General features: G+C 46.3%; 1 protein-coding gene across 1 annotated transcript in view; it reads left to right on the top strand.

Moving 5' to 3' along the window:
* LOC149337577 (uncharacterized) overlaps positions 1–10,641 on the top strand; it is a 91,630-nt gene that overhangs the window by 60,898 nt on the left and 20,091 nt on the right. The gene's annotated exons all lie outside the window — the stretch shown is intronic.

Below are 10,641 nucleotides of genomic sequence, written 5' to 3'. Positions count from 1 at the left end.
TCTCTTATCTGCCTCACCAGTAAGGGTGGCGCTGCCCTCACTTATGAGCGGTTTGACCGGTTTTCTCTCTTTCCTGAGGAGGCATGGCTTGCAAGCGTCGTCGCTCGCCTTCGTGCTGAACGTTGTGCGACCGAAGATGCGATTTGCTTTGGGGGGAAAGCGCACCTTCCAGGGGCCCAGTGTGGCGTTCGAAATATCGAATGGCCAGCGAAACTGGAATTCAATATACTACGGAACTGTCCAATACTTTTACAAAGTATTTTCAAGAAGATAATCTTTGTCTTTGATATAGCCAATAATGCGAAATATGTGGGTTCGACATATATCCGGGTTCGACTGCAGTTTAATATTAGCAGAAAAATAGAAGTAGTAACAATAAAGCACACAATGTAGCTGAATAATTTCTATGCACATGAGAAAAAAAAAGCATTATTAATAACCAAGCATGCAATGTCTGTAGCTTCACATTTCTTCATGCGCGTGTATAAAACATATGTGCATGATTTGCCACAAGAGATGTCTCGTTTAGAGGGGGTACCTGCTATGGCAATAGTGCACAATCAGGCTGGAATGGAACGCAAACAGCGCCTATGAACAAGACAAAATATTTCACCTGCGTGATTTCAGCTTGAGTTTGCAACTAGCCTGATTCCTGTTTCAAGATAAGAGATCTGCCTAAGTACACATTTATAAATCCTTTCTAAATGTATATTTCGCTGCGAAGTAGAAAAGTACGCCACACATATGTTCATATTTCGTTCCGGCCTAACTGTAAATGCAGGACGTGTCCCTAAAGCATATAATTATTAGTCAAGGCTGTCACTTCCAACACAAGCAGGTACGTAAAACCTCTAAGAACTACTTGAAGGCAAGTGTCTGGAGACAAGCTTCTCAACACACTCTGAAGGATGCTGTTTTGATGTTTAGCATGGCATATAATTCTGGATGAAGACCGAGCACGTAAGTTCAATATAAGGTGCTTCTGAATTTGGTCGCCTGAAATTTGCTTGGGAAAACACAAAGTAATGCTAAAAGACAATCTATAGACACACTATTGCATGCTGAATAAGCAACAAGGAAAAAAGAAGGCAATGTTCTAGAAGTGCCTTCAGTCATTCAAGATAAAAATAATGAGGCATGCTGATGCTGCTACTTGAACAATAGAAAATAGCGACTATTGCTTACTTACAACAAATGCTTTCTCTGAGCAAGCAATGAAATAGAGCTGTAGCTCACGAAACCTCTCGTCATTCTTTGGAATTTAAAGGCTGGAGTGCAAGACTCCCTGCAATAATAGTATTCTGGTCACACTTGGGTTACACAAGCCAAGGCTTTAGCAGGATGTACGTTTGCATGTGTTCATTTTGAAGCATCATCCGTTTGAAGCGACACAAAATATTTACTTCCCCACGAATCCGTGCGCTTAGCATAATCACAGAGAATATTTTTTACGTAAAACTGGACAGAAATACAGCAGCATAGTGGCGTGACTGACACACAACAGGCTTCAGTGACAGCGCATGACCATGATCTGATATCCTACACAACATACTTGTAACGCTACAGCGGCTAAGTCCTTGATAGTAGTATTTAACAGCCATGTAAATGCTCGTGCGCGACAGGTGGGAGCTCTTTACTGCGAAGCAACAGTAAACCTTTGCTACTAGTCTAGTCAAAAGTACGACTTCCATAAAACTTTTTTTCTCCCAGTACAACAAAGCAAGAACACAGGGGGCTCGAATCGCAGTGATGCGACGTATTAGGCTATCATGTCATCATCTAAACATAAACAATGCGTGTAGTCTCTGTTCCAGAGTGCCAATCAGCCTCGAGAAGACAAAGATGGTTATAAAAAAAGAACAAAGCAAGAAGCTCTCAAACCTCACAGTGAACATAGAAGTAGGAGAACCATCTAACCTAGCCAATAGTTCACAGCTAAGCAGCAGAATAAAATATGTTAAGGCGAGGACTGAGGAAACAGAAAATCATGGTGGAAACCTAAACGCACAACAAGCAATGAGAGTGGAGTTGCCTTGATGTTCATTGTCAATACCTACTGCTCAAAGCAAAGGAAATCGGGGTATAAGAAATACAGCATTTCATATAATGCTTTGAGCAAATGCAGTGAGAATGAAACAGACTGGAGACTTGTCTTATAACGTTTGCACTGTTTACTTTGCACCAGAGGAAAATAAATTTGTGTGCTTGCCACTGTCCTAGAAGGAATGAATCCATGTCTCGAAAAGTCCACAGAGAGAATACTGATGCTGCATGTGTATTTCTCTCTAGACTCCCTCGTTTATTCCTTCCCTTAGGTTCAGGAGTCCACCAACAGAAGTGAGACAGTTACTGCCCCATTTCCTTTCCTCAAAAGCCAATTTTCATTTCATTTCTCTGAACTGTCCTGAAATGTGTATAAGTTACCAATTTTCTCAGTGCATAATTACATACTGTAATTTTTACAAGGATATTATATGTTGCCATTTTTTTCAGTGCCTAATCACATACTGTAACTTTTGCAAGGAATATGAGGTTGATGAACAGAAAAAAAAGTCTGGAATGGTACCTTTGGTAACTTGGCACCTGGACAAACAGCTGACTCACTGGGCGTCCCCAGGGGCTCAGCTGCGAGGCGTCCCTAGCAACAGTAGCCGGTTGTACAGATCAAAAAGAACCACGCGAATGATTACCGAAAAGTTCAAGTTTAAGGACAACAGATGCACGAACACAAAACAGCTTTTCAGCACTGTTGCAGTGGGATGAACGGTTCCAAAGCTCTATAGTATACCTGGTAATAAACAAATTATCAGAAGACCATCTCGAGCGCAGAATGATCTCAAAGGACATTCGACACGCACTACCAACATGGACAGTTTGTGCTTAATTGAATCCAAATGTTTACGCTGATTGACCAATGTTACTTCATATAGAGACAGAAAGGGCATGCACGTTGTACTGACGTTACCGAGAACATAATATGCCCAACGAGACACAGGGTTACAATACAAAAACAAAAACCGCTTTCAAAATTTCAGAACAGATTGCTCACCTTCTCACAAGTTCACCAAACCGGAGACGACGCCGTGTGGCTGCCGCCAGTCACTCACGATGCGCAGAAACATTAAAAATGCAATGCCGCTGACTTTCCTTGAGCAATTTTCAGTCGATTAAACTTCAAACTGTTCGCACCGACCACCGCTCACCTCACAGAGCATGTGTGCACGGAGGAAGTAAAATTCATACGGGCAAGTCAGCCGCCCAAAACGCCGAGCACGACGCCTTGTGCAGAGGTATGGTGCCTAGCAGAGCTGCACGGGAAATTTATAGCGCCATTCGCGTATTCGCATCTATGCTCACGTCGCTGACGCCGCAAAAGCGACCACCTTGAAAACATATCAGATGTATTTATTTTACTTCAGCTATTTTAGCTGACAACTTCAATAGTTTTACATATTAAAATTTTCTTTTCGTTTCATGAGCGTTGTTGCCACCAGAGCGCAGTGCAGCTTGGCGATGACGCTTGGCCATGACAAGTAGGGAAAAGATTAGCTGAGGGAGTTGACGGTATAAGAGATAGAACAGCAAGCGCAGATCGTGGTGTGTGCAGTGCCGGAGGTACAAGGAAGGAATGTAGAGGTTACTAACGACGTTGTGAATCTTAATCGAGAGATAAGGCAGTTAAGCCTCGAGAAAGGCTTTGAGGTGTTAGACATAAACAAGGAAGTGCACAGAGCAGGTTTGGGCAGAGACTTCGGACGAGATGGCAACCATTTCAGTGGAAGGGTAGGAGAAGAGATAGGCTGGCGCCTGGGAGGCCGAGCGGTAGCTTTTTTTAGGGGGTCCACGGTGGCTAAGGGCGTAGGGGCAGGTAAAAGCGATGTAGTAAATGTAACAATGGCGGCTGAGCCCAACAAAATGGCCTCTAGGAGGCCCAGAAAGAAAACTACGAAAAAGAAATTTAACGCCAGGATCAGTTACATAAACATGCAAGGGGGTAGAAAGAGAGCGAAATGGCTAGAAATAGAACAGCAGTTAAAGGACGAAGCAGTAGGTGTGTACGCTCTATGCGAGACACATCTGAGAGATCTAGAAGATTCACCTTTAATCGATGGCTATGTCCGGGAGGGATGCAACAGAACAACAACGGATAAGAAGGGAGGAGGAGGAGGTATGCTGATACATCAAGGAACAAATTGGCAAAGAATAAAATCAACTTGCAAAGAACATGTCTGGGTATCAGGTACAATTGCTGGCAAAAGGACATGGCTAGAGGTAGTTTATTTAGGGACCGGGGACAAATGCAGGCAAGAAAACAAGGCTCTAGTTAAGTGCCTCAATGACGATATAAAGCAGATTTTAGACGGTGTCGATATTATTTTGCTTGGAGACATGAACGGCCAAATCGAGGATCTGGATGGATACACAGATTGTAACGGGAAGTTAATGCTAGACTTGTGTGAGCGGCACAACCTAGTTATTGTCAATAGAGAAACTAAATGTGACGGACAAATCACGTGGGAATCCCGTAACAAGGAAACAATCATTGACTACTGTCTAATGTCGCAGGGCATCTATAGCAAGCTCGCAATAATGGAAATAGACGAAGAGTGGAAGTACAGCCTAGGAAGTGATCATAAATGTATTAGTCTACAGTTGGGAGCCCTAGTCAAAAGAGAAATGCAGCGAAGTGAAAAAGAGAATGCAAAATTAAACGGTGAACCAATAGCGCTAATATCAGCCGATATAGAAGTAATCGAGAAACGCCCCATGGAAAAGTGGGATTATAATCAGTTAGAACTGCTCATCGCTACAAAAATGAAACAAATGAAAGGAGTAAACTGCTGGAGAAAAAAGAGGAAGCCACGAAGCTGGTGGAATATGGAAATTAAGGAGGCCATCAAACAGCGGCGGGTGGCTTCAAGGGAACACAGAGAAGCAAAGAAGGCGCGGTTATCTGAAGAGAAAATAGGCGAAAAATGCGAATCTTACCGACAAAAGAAACACCAAGTTCAGGTCCTAGTCCAGGCTAAAATGAAGCAGTCCTCTGATAAATGGCTGGCTGAAGTTCGCGAGGCAAATAAAGGGGGGGGGGGGGGGGGGCAAAAAAATTCTGGAGCCATATAAGCTGGTTGGGAAAAGAAATCAAAGAACGCAGGAACAGATTATAGATGCTGAGGGAAAATGTTTAGAAGGAGACGATGCTGTGAACTACACTACGTCATTTATAGCTTCGTCTTTTAGCAACGACAATGGGTAATCTCCCCAAGTGAGGCGGCAACACAAGACTGCACAATAAAGAACAGCCTAGAACTGACTAGTCTTAACTGGGAAAAGGCGGAAGCGAATATCCCTAAAACCACATCCGCAGGGATAGACGAAATTCCAATTAAGCTGATTAATGAACTTGTCCCAAGAAGCAAGGAAGCGCTGATAAAAGCATTGGAGACAGTCATAACAAGTCAGCAAATTTTGCACAGTTGGACACAGAGTAAAATGAATTTGATTTATAAAGAGAAAGGAGATAAGATGAACATAAAATCCTTCCGTCCGATTACGATAACGTCTGTAATGTAGAGGCTAGCAATGCAGGTGGTGAAATTAAAAATACAGTAATGGGTAGAAGGTAATCGGATACTCAGAGAACTTCGGAATGGGTTTGGAAGGGGTAATCGCTTAGATGATAGCCTGTTCGTGCTTACCCAATGCATAGAAATAGCTAAGGCGGAAAACAGACCTCTGTTTTTAGCCTTTCTGGACATAAGCGGTGCACACGATAACGTGGACAGGGAACTCCTGTGGAGCATATTGAATGATTTAGGTATCGGTCATGAGGTAATTGATTTTCTACCGGAAATCTACCGAGATAACGAAGTTGAAATTGCATGGGAAGGGAAAAAAAGTACCACAACTGTACGGGTGCACGAAGGATTAAAGCAAGGTTGTCCTCTATCACCGCTGCTGTTCATGCTTTACGTGATAAATATGGAAAGAAGGCTAGAAGAAAGTGATTTAGGTTATAATCCGTCGTACAGATTTGGCGGAAATGTAGTTGAGCAGCGACTCCCGGGTTTAATGTATTCGGACGATATTGTACTGTTAGCAGATAGCCAGGAAGATTTACAACTTTGGTTAATTGCTGTGCAGACGAAGGAGACTCTCTAGGACTCAGTTTTAGCGCAACTAAATCAGGTGTGATTATTTTTAACGATACAACTGATCAGGTGCTTACAATAGAAGGCCACGAAACAGCCAAAGTGGCCGAATACAAATACCTCGGGATATGGCTAAACGAAGAGCAGATATACACGGAAAAGCATGAACAGGCTCTTAGGGCAAAAGGACGAAGAGACGACTGGATAACGAAACATAGGGCATTATGGGGGTACAATATATGAAGTACTAAGAGGTATTTGGAAAGGAATAATGGTGTCGGGACTTACTTTCGGCAATGCGGTTCAGTGCTTAAGGACAGAAGTTCCGTCCGTCCGTCCGTCCGTCCGTCCGTCCGTCCGTCCGTCCGTCCGTCCATCCATCCATCCATCCATCCATCCGTCCATCCATCCATCCATCCGTCCATCCATCCGTCCATCCATCCATCCGTCCGTCCGTCCGTCCCGTCAATCAGTCAATCAGTCCGTCCGTCCGTCCGTCCGTCCGTCCGTCCGTCCGTCCGTCCATTCGAAGCGCTCGCCAAGCCCGCAGTCGGAACCATGCTCGGAGTATGTGTGGTGTTGAGTGAACAGGTGCTTTGCAATGGTTTTTGTTCTGCCGTGTTCGCTGCGTGTGTTCTGCACGTTGTATTGTCGTTACTATGTGTGTGCGTGTGCGGCCTGTAAGCCGCATTCCAGTGTAGAACCGCTTGCTGTCCTATGCGGCATCGATGCATCGTAAAACGACCATGCATAACGTGCGTTACAATGCCAGTGGCCCTGCACGAAAGAGGAGACTCGAAGCCGGCGGAAAAGCTGCTCACCCTCGTGGGACTGCAAGAATCTGGCAAGGAACAGTCGACACGCGTTTCGGTGGATGATTGCGTTTATCAAGCTAAAAAATTAAGGACTGGCGAATAGCACTGATGAGCTGCTGCTGCCTCATGATAAACACCAGTCTAATGTTTACTACAAGCTTGTTGGATGTGAACCTGGCCATGAGCGGTATTCGTCGAGCAGCGGCCCTCAGGAGGTGGAACCAGTCGATACCTGAAGACGATTACTCTTTGGCCGTGCTCTGGCGCCTCGCTTCCAACCGCATGCGTTGGCGTTATTTATATCTGAATTTCACACGTAGTTCAGCTGTCGCAAATATTACAGCCGCATCTTTCATCGTGGGGGGAATGAGCAGCTGCTCAAATGTCGCTCTTTATTATTTTGAGCTTATTTTCCAAATATGTGCCAGGTTGGCCCATTCTTGCCTCTCGGTTGCATGGAAGTCATGCATTTATTGGGCGTAAATTTCTTTGCTGGTGTATTGGCACAGGGTTAATGATTCTCATTGCATTGTGGGGACACATCATTGTATACACTCCTTGCAGAATGTCTAAGGGGGTAATAAATTACTGAACAGAGGGTATGCCTTGTGATAAATGCGAGGAATATTACTGACTTACTTCACACATGGCATGTTCTGTTGTCGTCAATGGTTACGTATGCCTTGACTGCTGCTTTCCAGTGTAGGGACGAGAGGCATGTGAAGCTCGACTTAGCAGCTTTTTTCCCTCCACTTTATACTGGTCAACATGGCAAAATAAACTGAACATAATGCATGCTTGCTGAGACTTAGCTTAGACTACAATTCATTTATTTACTCTCAGGGCCTATCGGCACCAGAGAGAGGAGTGGGTGACTAACAAAAATACATATGCAATAGGCAGTTTAGTTAGGATGATTATACACAGCATACTTGAAGGCGTCGGATGCAGTGATGGACAGGACGAAGGCAGAGAAGATGTGACAGTTGGAAACGGAGAAAAGCAGAGATCTGCGTGAGCTTGCACGTGACTTAAGGTGAACACTAGCAAAAAATTAAGAAGGTGCAGAGGACTGAGGCCTGAGTTAAAACTAGTTTAACAAAGAAAAGCACCTCCCAGCAAGCCAAAATGAGCACATGTAAGCAGTTACGTGAACACAGAACAGGGAAAATAAAACATTTTGGACGGAAGAAAAGCCAAGCCACATTGCTCATTTTGATGTTGCTTAAAGAGTTTGTGTCTAGTTTTTCACCTTCATATCTGGTCCTTCCGCACCTAGCAATTGAAACGCCTTCAATAAGGAGCATATAAAATCACTCTAATTGCTGGGAGGTACACATCTCCAGATGTCAGAGTCTTAGTGTCTCATTTTACAGTCTAGATAGTTTGGTAGATATAAACATTACCGCATGTAAGAGGCATGTGGTAGCCTTGCAGGGGTGTATTTCGTAAGTCTTACAGCATGTTGTGCAATACTGGCATGTTTCATTATTTACATTTCAGTAATATGTTAGCACAGGCGAGAAAGTTTGTAACTGGGCAGAAAAAAACAATATCCATTCCATGTCTCAGCCAAATTCTTAGTACCATAATGCCGCGAATCTTTGTAGCATTTGTTTGTTATGTTTATTTGTTCATGCATCAAGGCTGCCGGCACGCCGCTTTATCGCTTCCTTTTGTGACGCAAGACGCGCCTAGAATTATCTCGATTGATCGCATCCACGCGGAACCAATTCTACTTTGTGCCAGAAAGTTCTAGAACCTTCCACGCTTTATCTCGAAGGTTCGCTATCAGCTTCAAAAAGAGCACGACCGACAGCGGCGGGGATTCTGTTTCGTTTCGAAGACGTTCTCGCTGTTTTCCTGTTCGCCGTACTGCAGTCACCACTACGTGACATCTGGTGGAGGTGCTAACGGATGCCGCTGTCGCCCTCACCGCCTGGGAGCCTTCAGAGCAGCCCGAGCCGTCTGGAAGAAGATCACGCGAAAGCCACCGGCGCCGTCCCCCCCGAAGGCAAAGGGCGAAGCAGCCGTCTTCTCCAGAGGTGTCCACCAGATTTGGGACTGCTACCGGACCACAAACGAGCGAAAAAGGACCCATCAATTTTGACTTCAGCCATGCCTACGACACCAGCCCCCGTTATTTTACACCAGCCCCGACTGCCGCCCACGTTCCACGCTTCACCCGGCGAGGATCCCGAGGAATGGCTGGGAAAGTTTGAGTGTGTCGCCATGTTCAACATTTGGGAGGTCCAGACTAAAATGAGCCATGTATTCTTCGCCTTGGAAGGACCAGCGAGATTATGGTACGAAAACCACGAAGTTTCTCTACCGACGTGGGAATTATTCAAACGGGAGTTCCTGAAGGCCTTCGCGAGCATCATCAGGAAAGAAAGAGCTCAGCTGCTTCTGCAGTCACGCATTCAGCACCCGAACGAGTCCGTGACCGCATACATAGAAGGTATGAAACGCCTTTTTCGAAGAGTCGACCCTGACATGACAGAAGATAAGAAAGTGGAGCTTCTGATTCGTGGTGCTCAAGAGGCACTTTTCGGCGGTCTCACCCACAATCCACTGATCACGGTCGCGGAATTCACCAGTGAAGCAGCCGCCGTAGAGAGAACCTTGGAAGCACGAGCGCGTCATTTTCCTCGACAGCCCCTAGTGACCTCGACTGCTTTCTCGGATGGCACAGCATTCGGGGGCAACCTGCGGTATGTTATCCGCGAAATTCTACGAGAAGAGCTGCGTTGCCTGCTACCATCTTCCAACGAGCCTCAAGTAGCGACCCTTGAGCAAATTGTACGCGAAGATATGAAGCATGTGCTTGGCACTCCGTCATCTTCGCCTCCAGCTGAACCTCCAGCCTTAACCTACGCTGCTGCACTGCGCAGTCCTCAGCCCCAACGCGAGAGCCGCATTCCGCCTCTTCGACGTGAACCAGCTGTTCCCGAACGCCGTCCCCCTGCCCCCGTCCGCCCAGCCTACGACCGACGCCCAAGCCCCAGGAAGTGCGACGCCTGGAGGACTTCCAACAACCGCCCGCTGTGCTTCCATTGCGGCGAAGCCGGTCATGTACTTCGCCACTGCCCGTACAGACGCATCGGCCTGTGTGGTTTCGCCATCGACGCCCCACGACCATTCCCCGGCCAGCGACGACGGGAAATCGACGACTACCTGCACAGAGGGGAGTACGCGTCGACAAGCCGTTTTTGCCGCTCGCCGTCGCCGTCCACCGCATGTTTTGCATCACCGGGCCGCACCTACGCCGCTGCTGTCCGAGGAAGGTCCCTTAGCCCACGTAGGGGAAACTAACCAAAGCAACCTCAGGAGGTCAGGTTGCTTGCCGAGGAAACGACGAAGATCCTCCAGTGACCACACTGTATGAAGACGTCGCATACAACGACAACCTGCACCACAACTCGAACCACTTTCAAAACGACGCCGTCATCAGAAAAAGCTTCGATCACACGCCCCACCCACAATTCACATACCCGACGAAGCCGTGACCCGACGCCGAAGACGACGCGCAACGCTAGAGCCAGGACATCCGACTTAGAAGTGGTTATCGACGGCCGGAAAGTCACCGCTCTAGTCGACACAGGAGCCGATTATTCGGTGATGAGCGGACCATTCGCTCCGGAACTGAGGAAAGTAACGACCGCTTGGGACGG

Source organism: Amblyomma mixtum, chromosome 7 (genome assembly GCF_055824585.1).
Source record: "Amblyomma mixtum isolate Tamu chromosome 7, ASM5582458v1, whole genome shotgun sequence".
Classification (NCBI taxonomy): Eukaryota; Metazoa; Arthropoda; class Arachnida; order Ixodida; family Ixodidae; genus Amblyomma; species Amblyomma mixtum.
The sequence above is the reverse complement of the archived record's forward strand: the minus strand, read 5'-3'. Positions and strand labels throughout refer to the sequence as shown.